This window comes from Cervus canadensis, chromosome 5, assembly GCF_019320065.1.
Source record: "Cervus canadensis isolate Bull #8, Minnesota chromosome 5, ASM1932006v1, whole genome shotgun sequence".
NCBI lineage: Eukaryota > Metazoa > Chordata > Mammalia > Artiodactyla > Cervidae > Cervus > Cervus canadensis.
In genome coordinates this window covers 65517179-65535041 of record NC_057390.1, presented here as the reverse complement: position 1 = coordinate 65535041, position 17863 = coordinate 65517179, and the positions used below count along the sequence as shown (strand labels likewise).

General features: G+C 42.2%; 1 protein-coding gene across 3 annotated transcripts in view; it reads left to right on the top strand.

The window, feature by feature from the left end:
- Window positions 1-2037: 2037 nt before the first annotated feature.
- Window positions 2038-17863, top strand: part of ANXA4 (annexin A4) — a 70920-nt gene continuing 55094 nt past the window's right edge. Inside the window, exon 1 of one of the 3 annotated variants that reach the window (XM_043468978.1) lies at window positions 2038-2058. The gene's annotated coding sequence lies outside the window, so the exon portion shown is untranslated. Of the gene's footprint in view, window positions 2059-2499; window positions 2639-3289; window positions 3315-17863 lie in introns of those variants that run through there. The other 2 variants (XM_043468976.1, XM_043468977.1) reach the window with 2 other exon arrangements.

Genomic DNA, 17863 nt, shown 5'->3' with positions numbered 1-17863 from the left:
TGTAGTATTGGGAAGTATGCGGAGGAGATTAATTGCTTCCAGTACATACTTAATGAAAAATCCTCCTGTTTTTTGTCAGAATTACATACCTACTTTTAGAAGGACCTGGTGCAGCAATACCTGGGTTATCCTGGGTAAATCTATAATATCATGTTGCCTCTTGGCTTTCTCTACTAGTGTCTTAGGAGTCAGTTTTCTCGGGTCTGCTAAGTCAATTACTACCTGCAGTATCTGCTTTCCAGTTTCCAAAATTTAATTCTTTTCCCTCTTTTGTTCTTGTGAGTTTTCTTAAATCTACTATTTAAAAAAAATTTATTTAAGTATGTCTGATTTACAATGTTGTGTTGATTTCTGTTGAACAGCAAAGTGATTCACTTATGCATATTCTTTTTCATATTGTTTCCATTATAGCTTATTACAGACAGGATATTGAATACAGTCCCTTGTGCTATATAGTAGGATCTTGTTGTTTATCCATCTTATTTATATGTAATAGTTCACATCTCCTAATTCCAAACTCCCAATCCTTCCCTCTCCCACCCTATTTCCACTTGACAATTACAAGTCTGTTCTCTAACTGTGAGGCTGTTTTCTGTTTTTTAGCTATGTTCATTCATGTCATATTTTAGATTTCACATATAAGTGATATTATATGATATCTGTCTTTCTCTTTCTGACTTCACTTAATATGATAATCTCTAGGTCCATTCATGTTGGTACAATTGGCACTAGTTCATTCCTTTAAAAAAAAATCTACTATTGCTTGTGTCAGAATTCAAGAGGGAGCAATGCATTTGCTCATTCTATCTTTAATTAATTAGTTAATTTATTTGACTATGCTGGGTCTTAGTTGCGACACTCCAGATCTTCATTGTGCCATGTGGGTTTTACTTGCAGTGGGAGGTTAGGGGATGTGGGAAGGGGTAGGAGGAGTGGGGTTGGAGTGGGCATGTGGGATCTAGAGGATCTAGCTCCTGCATTGGGAGTGTGGAGTCTTAGCCACTGGACCACCAGTGAAGTCCCCTGCTATTCTTAATTTAAAGGCTTCTTTGAGTCTTTAATTTCAATGATTATACTAATTTTTAAATACTCATAAAATTTTTAATTAAATAAAATACTTGTAGCTCAGGTGGCTTAGAAGCAAAGCCTGAGATATAGATTCTTGTGTAAGTGCTTTAGTGAGGGGATATTCTCAGGAAAACCTATGAGTCAAGCAGGATTGCACAGAGGAAGAAACAACACAGGAGTGGTTTCTGCAGAAATTTAGCCTCAGGCTAAGCCCATGGGAGCTCTGGAATAGGAAGGCTCTCATAGATCAGTTCTTGGCCTTTTGTATCCTGTAAAAGTTAGCACTGACTGTGGCTTCCCAACCCAGCATGAGGGTGGTTATGTGGGAGAAAAGGGCCGCTGTGAGTTGGGTACACCTGCTTAGTAAAGGTGACCTTGGCAGGGTGCATCTGCTCAATTTCCAACCTTTTATTTTTTACTTTTTAAGGAATAAGTAGTCTTTCTAATCCCTCTGAGAAAATGAATTAACCTTTTTTCATTCTTTTTCCACTGTTTGTCTTGTTAACTTAGTTTCTTCCATGTTAGTTCATAAACGGAAGTTCAGAAACTTCAGAGTATCAAGCAGAGAAAAGGGGGGCAGAATCCAAATCAGTCTGGTTCCAAAACCCATGCCTTTAACCATATTGTCACCCTCTTTAGCTGCATCTTAAGGAAATAATTTATCGTTACCTCTACAGCTCTCAGGGTGCTAACAGCCACTTTATCTGTTGGATATAAAACACACTCTCCAAAACTTCCTACCTTCTGTGAAATAAAGTCCGAATTTACTTATATACCCAATGGGTTCATTTTGCAAGCACTCACGGAGTACCTGCCATGAACCAGCATGGTACTGGGTGTGTGTGCAATGACCACGTACCCAGTCAGTGTCTTCAAGAGGCTCGAGTCCTGTAGGGGATGCAGATACTAACACACAAGACTGTTTAAGAAGGGGTAGGAAGCTCTGCTTCAAGGCCGAACCTGGGAGCTACGGACCAGCAGGGAACCCAGGTAATTTGTGGGTAAAGAGAGAAAGCTCTGGAACTGCTCCAAACTCCCATTCCCAAAAGTTTCCCCAAGAAAGGGAACTCGGTTTTTCTCAAAGGAAAAGTGGAACGACTGGGAGCTTCGCGGGAATGTAAATATGCCGTTCCACTTTCCACTTCGCCCTGAGAAAGTGCAGTGTCCCGGGGAGGAAGCTTTGACTCTGAGCGGCAATCCCGGCCGCGGTGGGCGCAGGGCGCGGGCAGGAGAGGCCCGCGCGGGCCTCCGGGAGTGCAGGGGCGCCCGGGCACCCGCGACCCGAGAGTTCCACTGCTCCGACTCGCGGGAACCCGGGTGGGGCCGGCGATCTGGGATCCCGGGCGGGGACGAGGCCGGGAGCGTCATCCCCTCCTCCCCGGACTCCAGGTGCGCTTCGCCCGCAGAGGACTTTCCGGTCTCGTGGGCAGAGGGACAACCAGGAACTTGGGCTCAGTCTCCACCCCGAAGCGGGGCGGGTCCGTCCGCGATAAGACCCGCTGCCCGGCCCTGCCTGGGTGTGATCTCCGTGGCAGCAGAGAACGGGCGCCGTCCCATCTCGGCCTCTGGGGTAAGGGGGCCCCCGGGCCGGGGGTCCTGGGCTCCAGAAAGGGTGCGGCAGCTCGGGAGGGCTTCGCGGGGGTGGCCGGTCGGGCGCCGCGCCCAGGCGGAGGTGCCGGCGCCGGCATAGGGTGGAGCCGGCCGGGACTCGCTCCGGGTGGGCGAGCGGGAGGCAGACACCGCCCATATCCACCCGCCCCTCGCAGAAGGACCTCCAGAGCTTTGCGTGGAGCCTAGAATGTCAGAGGTCACTGCAGTTATTTATCGAGTTCATGTGCCAAGCGCTGTGCTGGATTTAGGCATTACAAAGAAAGGATTGAGTAATATTCCCTGGAACTGACTCTTAACACCCACATTTTGCTTTTTTAATTCTTTCTTTACTCCTTTAAAGAAACTTACTCCTTTCTCCTGGTCTCTTACTCTTTCTCTCCTTGTGGACCTAATGCCTTCAGTACAATGCCTGGCACATGGGAATCTGTTTTAACTGTGAGATCCATGAACTGAGCCTGCGAATGGCCCAGTCTTACTCTGTGGTCGTGGCTTTGACCAGCTGGAGACTCTGGAACCAAAGAGGTTATTGCTTTTCAACAATCTGCCCAACTTTAAGTGCTTCCCAAATTGATGAAAGTCTTCTGTAAGCTGTTGGGAGCGTGTGAGACCTGAGTAACCCACAGCTTTCAGGAAAAGTGAGTATCTGCCTCTCTCCAGGTGACAGTGGGAAGAATGAATAGGATCCCCCACCCCACCCCACCCCCACCCTACTCGCGTCTAAAGTGATGCATCCCATTGCCCATCAATTCTAGTACTCTCCGCCTCCTCCTTATATTGCAAGTAACTCTGTTGATAGGGAAGCTCTAACTCTTTAGTTGCCATGGAATTCTCAGATGACAGAGGTGGAAGAGCAAGCAGCAGAGGAAGTGGGCAGGAATGAGGAAATGGGTAACCATAGACGGCCAGGACCGGCTGACTTCCCAGGGTCCTTTCTGTTCAAGGCCAGGCCCCCTCCCTCAGCTTAGATCAGATTTCTTTTGCTTTGGGGATACACACATGTGTGCAAACACAGACAGACATACACACAACTACTGGGTCAAAAGTGCTGTGAATTTCCTTCCTAGATATGCTTGCATTTGGTTAGGGATATTTTTTGTCTGAAAGCTATTTAGAGAGTAACGTGTAGCCAAGTCCAAGCAGGCCAGCCCTCAGTGTCTGAAAGGGGATGCTGAAAGGGTAATGACTACCTGGTCATTTCAAACTGTAGTTGGTGGCCCATTTCTCTTCTTATATCTACCGCTCATCAGTTTTCCCAGTGCTTGCTCATCTGCTGGTAGACTAAGCCTGCTCTTCTCTAAGGGAGATGGAGGTGAGGGCAGGCACTCAAGTAACAGACTTTCTGCCAAAGAGTGCCTGATGATTCAGAATAAAGGAGAGAGGGAATTTTCCTTGGTTGTCCAATTTTATCCAGATATTTGAGGATAAAAATGTTTTTTTTAATTAATTAATTAATTTATTTTACTTTACAACATTGTATTGGTTTTGCCATACATTGACTTGAATCCGCCATGGGTGTACATGCGTTCTCCATCTAAAAACGCTTTTTATACTAAAACAATTACAGGTATATTTTGTAGTAGGATTCAAATTTTAAATACTTTCTTTATATAAAAGAAGAAACTTCTAAAATTTTTGTTTGGACTTTGGAGGGCTGTGATTTGGCCCAAACGTAAGCTTTGGGAGTTTGCTTTCACTGCAATGAGGGCTACTTATGGAGGCAGTTTGGTAGATGCTGCAGTGTCTTCCCTGGAAGGACTTTGAATAGCATGCTAGTTGTAGCATGTGGGATCCTCACAACATGTGTGACCTTTTGTTGTGGCGCTTGGGCTCAGTAGTTGCCCTGCAGCATGTGGGATCTTACTTCACCGACCAGGCATCAAACCTGTGCCCCTGCATTGGAAGACGAATTCTTAACCAGTGGACCATCAGGGCAGTCCCCTCATTTAATCCTTTTTTTTTTTTTCAACCTGAGGCAGGATTATTAAACTTGTTTTACAGAAGAGATCCCAAGGCTCCAAGTGGTGGTACAAGGGTTGGACTCCTTGCAAAAAGATTTAAATCCAGCTGCTGGATACTGGCTTCCACAGTGGTAGAGAATTCACCTGCTAATACAGGAGACACGGGAGACTTGGGTTCGATCCCTGGGTCCGGAAGATCCCCTGGAGGAGGAAATGGCAACCCACTCTAGTATTCTTGCCTGAAAAATCCCATGGACAGAGGCAGCTGGTGGGCTACCATCCATACGGTTGCAAAGAGTTGGACACGACTGAGCATGCACGTGTGCGTGTGCACATGCACACACACAATGGATACTAAAGCCTGTTCCCTTAGGCTCCCTGCCTTACTGTGGCTCTGTCAGTGCTTGGTTCAGAGTGATTTGGCATTTGGATTTGCAGCTTCCTGGTTTATAAACTAATCTTGACCAAATTTTTTTCTTTTCCTTTTCATCTTTCTTCTGGTCAAGCTGATATGTAAACTATGGTCGGAAGAACTGGAGCTGGCAGTAGTGTGGGGATACAGGTTAACGGCCCTAGATTCAGGAGGGACTTGGCTTGTGAATGAGGGAATCAGCTCACTGTTTGTGGCCCTGAGAGGAGCTGGGCAGGAGTGTTTTGGATGGCAGGTTCTGGTTGAATTTAAGGAAATAACTTTTGAAACCCACAGGCTGGATGGGTTTGGAGTTGGCAGAAGCTCTGTCACCAGAGATATCTGGGCAGAAACTCCACAGCCCCTTTCTGATGGAGCTGGGAAGGGGAGAAGGTTAAACTAAGATGACTTCTAAAGCCATTGTTTCCAAACTTTGGGTGCATCCCCCTCGAAGCTTGCACAGCATACAGATTCTTGCCCCCAGAGTTCTGATGCAGTATGACAGGGTGGGACCCAGGAATCTGCCTGTTGTGTTGATTTTATTGGGAGCAACTTGTTCAGTTATTTTTGAACTGGACAGAGAGCTTTGCTGTGGGAACCTGAACCACCACCTTTGAAGAATTTGTCTTAAATGTTCAAGATGCTTGAGATCAGTCAAATGCCTAGACACTATGTTAAGAATTGCCCTGAAATTTGGCAGTGTTTCCCCAAATTTTAAAATCCATTGACTTGTGTTCCATGCATTTGAATACTAGGAATTTATCTGAAAGATATGGTTGGACATGCATGTGAAAGGGCCTTCAGTTGGTGGGCAGAATGTCAGTGGCCCCCACCAAATGGATAAAGGTTCATTTATTTATTATACAATGTGACAGATGCTAGATATTCAAGGGTAAAATACCCAGACCCCATCCTTAGGGAGATAAACAAGCAAATCAACAATTAAAAACTCATAGGACTGCATGAGAAGTGACTCAATACCTGTGCATAGCCTGCCATAGAACTGAGGAGGTGCACCTAACCCCATCATGGGTGATCAGAGAAGGCTTCCTGGAGGGGGAATGAGAATAATCTTGGAGGTGGGAGTAGGAGAAGAAGGGCTTGTGCACAGGCATGGAGGAGTGCCATTCAGCCAGAGCAGGGCTAGTCCAGAGGCTTTTTTTTTTTGCCATACTGCATAGCATTTATAATTGGAGTTCCCCTATCATGGATTGAACCTGCACCCTCTGCACTGGAAGCACAGAGTTCTAAGCACTGGATAGCCAGGGAGGTCCCCAAAATGACCCATTTTTAAAAATGATTGTTCCATTCTTTGTTTCCACTCCCATCATATCCTTAAACCAGCCAAACTTAATGCATTTGACCCTTGATGCATTTCCTGCCCAGTTGAAAAATCCACATATCACTTTATACTTCCCACTTCCCCACCGCCTTATCCTTTGTTCTTGGATATCTTGGGATCTACATTTGCAGATTCAGCCAACTGTGGATGGTGTAGTGGTGCAGTGGCATTTAGTGAAAAAAAAGCTCAGGTATAAGTTGTCCTGGGGAAGTTCAAACCTGTATTGCTCAAAGGTCAAATATTCTCTTTTCCAAATAAGTCTTATCAGTCATAATCAGAGCAGAAACCTCGTTTTTACTGTCCTCGCCTACAGACTCTTTGCTGTTAAAATCCTGTCTGAGCCTTAATCAAATGAAATCTCTTTGACTCTGTTGGGTGGGGGAGTGAGGTGGGATTCCTTAGTCTGTAGTCTCTCCCTTCCGTGAAGTTCTCATATTAATAGCTGCCGAGTGCTGCTTTGTCATTGGGTTGGCTATGTACTAGTTTTGTTTCTCTTACAGGCTTACATGCTCCTTGAGAGCAAAATCATCTTCATCTTTGTTTCTTTCACAATGCCTAGTACCTGATAGGAGCAAAATAAAATTTTTTTACATTTATTTATTTGTTATTTTTGGCTGTGCTGGGTCTTCGTTGCTGTGTGGGTGTTTCTCTAGTTGCAAAGAGTGGGGCTACTCTCTAGTTGCGAAGCATGGGCGTCTCATTGCGGTGGCTTCTCTTGTTGCGGAGATGGGCTCTAGGGCCTGCGGGCTTCAGTAGTTGAGGCATGTGGACTCAGTAGTCCGGCTCTCAGGCTCTAGAGCACAAGTTTAGTAGCTGTGGTGCATGGGCTCCGTCGTCCCTCAGCTTGTGGGGTCTTCCCAGATCTGGGATCGAATCCAGGTCTCCTGCATTGGCAGGCGGATTCTTTACACTGAGTCATCAAGGAAGCCCTGTAATGAATGTTTAAGTAAAGATGATGAGTGCCTGCACACACAGCAAGTGGCAGTTTTGAAACAGGGGGTCTCATGCAGAGACCACCTATTTGAGAGTCAGGGCTCAGAGCTGGGTGTGAGAGTAACCAGGACTGCATATTGAACCTTGATTGAGTAAGGCTCTGAGCCCCACCCAAAATTTACTGACTCAAGCTCTAGAGTCTGACATCCCCCAGATCTGTATTTCTAAACACTCTCCAGGAGATTTTTGTGCCCACTAAAGTTTAAGAGCTTTTCCCAAGATACCATGCCAGGTGCCTTACCCTCTGTACTAATTAGGATCCTTTTGAAGCCATAGCTCCGGACACTGAGTCATGCCTTCTGTGTTTAGCTGCTCAGTCATGTCAAACTCTTTGCAACCCCATGAACTGCAGCCCGCCAGGCTCCTCTGTTCGTGGGATTCTCTAGGCAAGAATACTGGAGTGGGTTGCCATGCCCTCCTCCATTAAATCTTCCTAACCCAGGGATCAAACCCAGATCTCCCGCATTGCAGGCTGATTCTTTCCTGTCTGAGCCACCAGGGAAGCCCAAGAATTCTGGAGTGGGTAGCCTATCCTTTCTCCAGGGGAGCTTCCCAAGCCAGGAAGTGAACCGGGGTCTCCTGCATTGAAGGTGGATTCTTTACCAGCTGAGCTACCAGGGAAGCCCAAGTCGTGCCTTCATCCAAGGCCAAAAGAAAGGGGGAAGTTTGTAGGCTGACTCAGTCATTTTTAGTATGGGGAACACTCTTTCTCCAAGCCTCTAGACAGGCTTGCCTTTACTTCTCATCCTCCACAGTGCGTCACATGGCTACTCATAGACCACTGTGGCAGTTGGAATGGGCTTCCCTTGTTCCAGTCATTCTTTCTTCCTAGGAGAGTCCCACCTTCCTGGTTTACCAAACTCAGGCCCTCAACTCATGAAGGCTCTCTCAATGAGGAAGGAGGGTGTAATAGAGATTGATACTATTGCTAATCCTGGCAGAAATCTTGCACAATAGTCTGCCTCAGCTTGATGCCAGAATAAACTGGCTCCCACAGGTGGGGTTAGTTCTTGAAGCAAGGACTGCAGCTCTGCCCTTGTTGTGAATTCGTAGCCTGCTATCTCCTGGACTGAATGCGTGCCTTACAGCCTAGGCCAACACTCAAACGTGGGAGAAGACTGGAATCTGGGGTTTCACAGATCTTGTAAATTAACAGATCAGGCCTGCCAGGAGTAAGGTGTGCTTGCAATAGATGGTTTTGAGAACTCTGCTGCTGCTGCTGCTAAGTCGCTTTAGTGATGTCCGACTCTGTGCGACCCCATAGACGGCAGCCCACTAGGCTCCCCCGTCCCTGAGATTCTCCAGGCAAGAATACTGGAGTGGGTTGCCATTTCCTTCTCCAATGCATGAAAGTGAAAGGTGAAAGTGAAGTCGCTCGGTCGTGTCTGTCTCTTACCGACCTCATGGACTGAAGCCTGCCAGGCTCCTTTGTCCATGGGATTTTCCAGGCAAAAGAGTACTGGAGTGGGGTGCCATTGCCTTCTCCATTGAGAACTCTACTATTCAAATAATCTTTGGCAGACACATATCCTGAGTCATATTTATGCATAACTATACATATGCATGTGTATAACATATTAAAAGATGTTAATGTTATGACTCCCCCTTATATTAATAAAAGTTTGCTTGTTTTTTCCCCATTACCTTATTCTTTTTAAGATTTTTTTAATATGGACCATTTTTTAAAGTCTTTATTGACTTTTGTTAACGTTATTACTTTTGTTCTTGGTTTTTTGGCCCAGAGGCATTTGGGCTCTTAGCTTCCCCACCAGGGATGCAACACATACCCCCTGCATTGGAAGGCAAAGTCTTAACCTCTGGACCACCAGAGAGTCCCCATTAACTTACTGTTGGTGAAGGATCATGAATAAGAACCTACACTTATGCCCATGGGGTGGTTTGGGAACCTTTTAGGTATCTGTAGTTGGAATCCAGAATCATTACTTTAGAGCAGTAGTTCTCAAATCTGAGAATGCATCAGAATTATGTGGGGGAGCCTCTCAACTCCACTTCCCGAGTTTTGGATTCTGTATGTCTGACGCTGGGCCTATGAATTTACACTTGTAACAAATTCCCAGTTGATGGTGATGTTCCTGGTCATGGAACCATGCTTTCACAACCACTTAGTTGTGTGAACTTCTTTTAGGTTGAAATACTGGTCTGGATATAGTCAAAATATAAACATAGGGGAATTTTAATCATGCACATGGGATCTTCTACCTTTTTCAGATTCTTTCGTGCTCCCTATTAAAGCTGCCTGTGACCTCCTCACTGGGGCCATGCTTTGGGTGGACTTGATTCCCTGGGTTTTCTGTATGTTGGTGAATCTGAGGAAGGTTTATACTTCAGAGGTGAGAAGATGGTGCAACACCCGCACACTCTCCCTCCATGCTGAGCATTCATGGTGGCCTTAAATATTGGTCTTAAAACCCTGCTTTTACCTTAAGAAAGAGTGAAATTTCTGATAGGCACTGAAACATAGTTGAACTTTGAGAACATTATGCCAAGTGAAATAATCCAGACACAAAAGAACAAATATATCGTTCCACCTATATAAGGTAAAATTCAAATTCATAGAGACAGAAAACAGAATGATGGTTTGCAGAGTCTGGGGTAAGGAAGAAATGTTGAGTTATTATTTAATGAGTAGAAAGTTTCTTTGTGGGATGATGGAGAAGTTCTGGGAATGGATAGTGGTAATAGTTGTACAACATTGTGAATGTAATCAATGCCACTGAATTTTGAAATGAAATAAGATAAATAGAATAAAACATAGAAAATAGGAATAAAATAAAGCAAATATTCTAGCAATGGGGAAGAGATACTCTCAACTATTAAAAACTATTAAAATGGTAAATTTTGTCATTTTTTTTAACCCAGTTTTTTGAAAAAATATCCTGCTTCTGTTACTGTCTTGGGGCATTCTCATACCAACCCATCAGAGTGCATGCTCAGTCGTTCAGTCATGTCCAACTCTGCAACTCCATGGACTGTAGCCCACCAGGCTCCTCTGTCCATGGGATTTTCCAGGCAAGAATACTAGAGTGGGTTGCCATTTCCTCCTCCTGGGGATCTTCTCATGTCTCCTGCGTGTCATACATTGGCGGATGGATTCTTTACCACTGAGCCACGTGGAAAATTCATCAGAAATGACTGTTAAATGTTCAGGGTTTTTTCAAACTAATTGTTAAATATAGCCATTTTTAAAAATTAAATGAATTTAGGATTAAATGAATTATATTAAGGTAGAAATATTTATCAGTAAATTATATTGAAAACACCCCATCACTTTCTAATTATTTTACCACTTTTTACTGTTACATATGTTCTTGAAGTTCTTTACGTCTCTTGCGTTTGTGTGGTGGAAATACTGTATAATGGCATACCGTTGTCTACTGATTACCAACTCTAAGTTCAGTGACACCACATAAGTAACTTGAAATGGATCATGTTGAAAATATTTACACCAAAGAAATGGCTACAAATCAGGGTTTTCTTTCCTTGGAGAGCCAGCTGTTAAGTTTATCAGCACACCCCTGGTCTTATCGTGGCTCACGAGTGGGGCAGGGTTGGAGTAACCTTGCAGGAATAAAGCACCAGCTACTTAGGATCTTCCAGCCAAATTTTCTTAAACTGAATTCTAGCTCTTTCCAAATAGCCTTGTCATTGGGTGTTTTCCCTGGGCCCAAAACAGAAGATGCTGTGGCTAAGTTTAGTGGGTGGGAAGCAAGATGAGTCATATAGTAAGAGAGTTGCTTTAACCTCCTGGGCAAGAGTTTCCTCAACTGGAATATGGAAGACGTGGGAGAAAAACTGGCAGAAATAAAATAAAGTGATATTCTAGCAGTGGGAATGAGCTACTTAAAAACAAACTTTTTTTATTATAAACTTTTCCCAACATACACCCAAAGTGGCAGAATAGTAAAAGGAGACCTAATGTACCTATTCATCATCCAGCTCAACGGTTATCAACATTTCATCAAAAAAGAGACTTTTGTAACCATTGAGGTAATAAGAAGAGGGAGCAATACAAAGGAAAAGATGGATAGATATGATTTAAAAATTTTCTCCCAAAGTTTGACTCTACTAAAAGGAAAATATGAAATTGGAAAAATGCATAATAATAAATTCTGGGTATAAAAGATTAAGTTCTATAATATGTGCATAATTCCTAGAAATGTGCTAGCAAAGCATCAGGATCCCTAAAATGGGCAAAAATGCAAGCAGATAATTCACAAAAAAGTGTATAAGTAGAAAGAGAGATGATTCAGTGTTTATTCAAAGAAGTTAAACCTATGATAAGGCTCAGTCTTACACCTAAACATTAAATAATAAATAAGTATAGCAAATGAACGTGTTTTGACTGGCTGAGAATTGAATATCCTTGTAAATTTGGAGGACAACAGGAAATATTCATAATTATCCAGGTATTGGTATCACTAGGAATAGGTCAAAAGAAGAACAAAATCTACAAAGCTAATTATGAAGATTGTAGTCATATCATAAAAAAACCTGAATAACCAAATAGTAGGGACATTGAATAAGTTATAATGTATCAATACAATGGAAGAATATAAATTTAATAAAATAATAAATGTGATGATTGTGTAAAATTAGGAAAATTAAGAGGAGAGAGTAGAACATAAAATGATATACATACTGTGATTACAACTGCCAAAAAATTGGAACACACAAAAAGTGAAAGTAGATGGTATGTTTACACTGTTTTAAAATGGCTTTTTCAGTGCTTAGATTTGATTTAATAATTTATAAAATATAATGAACGGGGGAAATAGATGTGATTGCTAAAGGCCTTATAGTCTCTAAAATCCTGTGAAAGTCGATCTTTTTCTTTTGTAGGAAAGAGCCATAATTCTCAGCACTGCAGTGGAACATTCTGCCTGTTCCCACATGCTTGCTGGGTTTAGGAAACAAGTTTATCAGATCAGGCAGGCAACTTAAACAATAATGACTGGAGGGAAAAAGAGGTTGATAGTGACAGATAAAATTAATGCTAACTATCCCAAATCCATATTTCATTGTTACAACCACAAAATCCTGAGGTTGCTAAAACAGAAATAAACCAAATAATAAATTTTCTGCTATATACATTTTATAAAAAAGTAAAGAGTTTTGTTTTTTTTTTAAGCTAACCAGTATTATCTGTTTTCTATGATCTCTCGAGGTGTTAATATTAAATTTTTCATGATCTCCGCAGATGCTTCATTTCTTTAAGAAGGACTCTTGCTGGAGGATTCTATTTTGGGGAAGGGGGAATAGTTGAAACCAAACAGTAGTGAAAAGAATATTATTTAAATATTTGGTAAACCTTCTTATATTAATATTAGATTTGGTAAGCCCTCTTAAATACACATAAGCGTTTTAAAAATCAAGTCCCTTTCTATTTGGGAAGGAGGAAAAGGGTGATTGTAGAAAATTAACCTTGGCCTTAATGTTCTGAATACAGAATGCTTAAGCCAAAATCTTTAGTCTCAAAGGATTTCTTGGTGTTTTACTAATCATTTTTCTCCTCCTATTTAGACTGCTATTCTTCCGTCAAATATTGAGGATGCCCGATGGTTCCCTGAATGTTTCTTCTGAATAATTAAGTGAATTATTTTCAGGGATAAGCATTGCCTTTACACATTCCAAGGCTTTCGTTCTTTTGTCATAGATCCATACTGTGTTTTTCTTTCTTTAAAAAAAAAAAATGGGGGAAATGAAGTCACCAAGAAGATAAATAATTTTGATGAGATTTAAAAGAGATTTCTGAGATAATTATTCATGTAAAGTGTTTAGAACAATGTCTGACACAATAAAGTATATGCTCAACAGTAGCTATAATAATTATTATTAACCATAAAAAGGAACAGATATGTCAGTTGAATTGAGGTGAATGAACCCAGAGCCTCTTAAACAGAGTCAAGTAAGTCAAGAAAGAGTAAAACAAGTATCCTATATTAACACATATATATGGAATCTAGGAAAATGGTACTAATGAACCTATTTGCAGGGCAGGAATAGAGACACAGACGTAGAGAACAAACTTGTAGATGCAACAGGGGAAGGAGAGGGTTGGTTGAATGGAGAGAGTAGCATTGCGTATATACACTTGCATGTGTAAACTAGAGAGCTAGTGGGAAGTTGCTATAAAACACAGGGAGCCCAGCCTGGAACTCTCTGGCAACCTAGAGGGGCCGGATGGTGGGGGGGAGGGCGGGAGGGAGGCTCAAAAGGGAGGGGATGTATATACACACACACACTTAGAGCTGATTTGCACGACTGTGCCCTAGAAACCAATACAACCTTGTAAAGCTGTTAGCCTCCAATTAAAAATAAAGAAGAAGAAATTTTAAAATTATTTTTACACAAGATATGTGTAGATCAGTGCTATGTGATAGAAATATAAAATGAGCCATAAATGTAAGTTTGAATCATCTAATAGTCACATTTAAAAAAAAAAAAACTAGACAGGTGAAATGAATATTATCGATTATCCTACCCAATAGATCCAAAGCACTGGGTTGGAGAGAAAGTCCGTTCGAGTTTTTCTATAAGATGGTGCTGATTAAAACTACACCTGTCCGGATCACCAGTCCAGGTTCGATGCATGAGATAGGGTGCCCGGGGCTGGTGCACTGGGATGACCCAGAGGGATGGGTTGGGGAGGGAGGTCGGAGGGGGATTCAGGATGGGGAACACATGTACACCCGTGGCAGGTCCATGTCAATGTGTGGCAAAACCACTACAATATTGTAAAGTAATTAGCCTCCAATTAAAATAAATAAATTTATATTTAAAAAAACTGTACCTGTCCAATTAGTTTACTCTTATGCAAATTGAATCTCTTTTTCCTTACTGTACCAGTCACAGTGCTTCTGCCTCTTCACTCAATTCCACATCAGTAAGCCACCTTCTTTTAAAAATTTTAAAAGTGTTCATTGTTATTTTTTCACACTAGAAAATGTTATAATTAAAGTATTTAAATATAATTATGAATTACAATTTATATAGGTATCACTGTAATTCATGCTGTCTGTAGAACATATTCAAATAAACACATTCAAAATGTTGCATTAATGCATAGATGATATCAAAGTGAATCAATATGTTGACAGCAAGTGGATTGGTGCTGTGATTCAGTGTAATACTAGAAAAGATGCAATGTGGCTGACAAGCACACCGCACAGTGTAACGGTTACAGTGAATCGTGGCCCCACCAAAAAATGCTGCTGTCCTGTGTTACGAAAAAATATTTTATACTGCTTCAATTTTAAATGGAATTCAAATTCAAATTGAGTTATTTTCTGTGTTGCACTAGCTGCATTTCAGTTACTCAGTAACTGCTTGGCAGCTTGTGGCTACCATGTTGCGCAACACAGGTGCAGACTGTGTCTGTCAAAGGAAAGGTGGACAGAACACCGGAGTCCTTTTCGTGTTGGCATCAGCTTTAAGCAGAAGAGAAATTGTTCACACAGCACTCAGTCCAATTCCTGTTTCTTACTGGTTTTCCCCGTTTCCCTCTGCCTCTCTGAGATGGCATCTTTTCCTATCCCCAATGCCTGGTTCTTTGATACATAAGGGATGCCTTTCCACCAGGATTCTTTTCTTTGGTCACCTTTACCTGCATCTACTCTGCTTCTTGTCTGGCTTGGGGAATTATTAGGGTCAGTAAAGGGTCCACCCCACAGCTCCTCAGCTCAAGTGGGTGGGCTGGGCTGGGGTTTTCTGGAGGGATTCCCCACTGAGCTGATGGAGACATGTCACTCATCTCACACTCCCCCTCTTTCTGGCTCTCTCTCTGTGTCTCTTACACACACGTTCATGCCATCTGCCTCTAGTTAGTTTCAGTTCCTTTCAGCTTCTGATCTTGTCTCATGTCAGTCCTAGTCCTTTGGATTTTGTCACGAGTTTCTTCCGTGGCCCTCCTTTGCCTTCGTGAGGTTTTTCATGAAAAAAAAAAAAAGGGGGAGAGGCTGCATCAGAAATAGCAAGTTCCCTATGTGAATCAGACATCCACCATGGAAGAATTCTAACAGTTCTGTTTTTGTATTCTTTGGCCAGAGTCAGCATGAACGCAGGAAAAATTTGAAAATAGATCCCTGCTCTGGTCCACGGAAGGAGTGGCTGATCCAGGGGGAGAGAGAGTCACCCACAGAGCTAGATCTCCAGTATTTACAGGGCATGGGCAGCGCCAGAAGAAAACGTGACATTTTAAGAGAGCCATGTTTCTTTTCCGGCTGATTCCAGATTGCCAGGGTCAAAGCAGTGTAAATCTATGAAGACAACTCAGCTGCTTTTCCTGCTCATTTGGGAAGGGAGTTTTCTTCCCTTGTGGCAAATGGAAGTGGTAGTGTTGGTGAGGAAAAGCCTGGGCTATGTAATAACTGTTTTCCTACCTGTAGGCAAATAAAACCTAACAGGACAATAGGAAGCCTGGCCACTCACCACCTCTTTGCCAGTCATTCCCCTCTGGTACTTGAGTTTCTCATTCAGATCCTGTCTGTCTCCTCCTTCCAGCCTCACAAGAATTCTGTAAAGAAAGATGGAGTGGACTTTAGTTTCTCTGGGACAGATTATAAAAAAAGACCAGACGTTAGATTCAGGTTTCCTTTTTCTGATGAGGTGCTCTTCTTCTTTACCCCTGAGACCTGGGCTGGCTGAGACAAGAGAGAAAATCAAGAGTACTAGTCTGCCTTGGAACTGGGGTCTCAGGATATGGTCGCCTATAGTTTATGATTCATAAGGAGGGATCCGGGTGACCTGGGTACAGGTGGACATACAGAAACTCTAGTGGTAAAAGAGACAAGAACTGGAGACCAACACCAGTAGCATATGATCAACTGGTTGGGGTTGCTATGTGAACAGTTAGTGGGGTTCCTGTCTTAGAGTCTTACTTGCCCAGAATAGTTTACTTACGGTGTTTTTGAAAGAGGAAAATGGAATTAAGTGACCTTTCACGTTTCTTTGAGGGCCTCTGATTTTAAAGTAACTTGGGAAATGGAGTGGAAAAAACAGTGTAACCTGTGGCAAAGCTTAACTATGCTGGACAGATTTTTCTCTTTGAATAGCCGTTATCCCTGAGGAGATGTGGCTTTACCCATGATGCTATGCAAAAGCTGTATGGATTTTTGGATTCCACTGAGTTGGATTTTACCTTTGAGAGGACATTGCTAAAGGAAGACTCAGAGCGGCAGGCTTTACCTGAGAGGCCACCCTCAGCCTGCAAAGCTGTATGCCTGTGTATTATTTTAATCACATACTTTTGGCTGTAGACATGTTTATTATTGTATTGAAGTATTATTTACATATGATAAAATGCACAGATCTTAAGTGCTTAGTTCAGTGAGGTGGTATTTATTTTAAGGAGTTCACTTTTAAAAATTGCTTCTTTTTATTTTATTTTTAAAATTTTATTTTTCTTCGTAATTGTTGTTTGTTGTTATCATTTAGTCATTAAGTCGTGTCCGACTCTTTTGCAACCCCATGGACTGTAGCCTCCCAGGTTCCTCTGTCCATGGGCTTTTCCAGGCAAGAATACTATAAAAATTATTTTTAAAAATTGTGGTAAAATACACATAAGATAAAACTTACCATTTTAACTATTTCTAAGCATTCAGTTTGGTGGTGTGATTACAGCTACATTGTTTTGCAACCATCACTACCACGCTTTTCTTCTTGTGGAACTGAAATTCTATACCTGCTAGACTATAATTCCTTCTCGCCCCTTCTTCCACCTCCGGCACTACCATCCTACATGAGTTTGACTACTCTAAGTTCTCAATATAAGTGGAATCATATTGTAGTGATCTTTTTGTGTCTGGTTATTTCACTTAGCATAATGTCCTCCAAGTCTGTGTCAAATTTCTTTTCAAGGCTGAATAATATTCTGTTGTATGTACCACATTTTGTTTATGCGTTCATCTATCAGTTGACACATAGGTTGCTTCCATCTTTTGGCTATTTTGAATAATCCTGCTCTGAACGTGGGTGTACAAATATCTCATTGAGCCCCATTGAGTCTTTGGAAAGACTATGTATATTAATATGTATGTATGTATCTCCAGATTGTATATACCTGGAATATATACCCATAAATGGAATTGCTGTATCACATAGTAATTATTATATTTTTAACTTTTAAAGGAAGTACCATGCTGTTTTCTATAGTGGCTATACTATTTTACACTCCTACCAGCAGTACACATGGGATCCAGTTTCTCCATATCTTCACTGACACTTGTTATTTTCTGATTTGTTTTGTTTTAATAGTAGCCATCCTAATGGGTGTGAAGTGAGTTCAATGTATTTTGACAAATGTATACAGTTGGGTACCACTGCCTCAATCAAGATGAGGAACATTTCAGTCACACCCTAAAGTTCCTTCCCTCACACTCCTGTGCAGGTATGCCCCCCCCCCTCACCTCACCATTACCTCCAATCCCTGACTCTAGGCAACCACTTTTGTGCTTTCTGGCATTA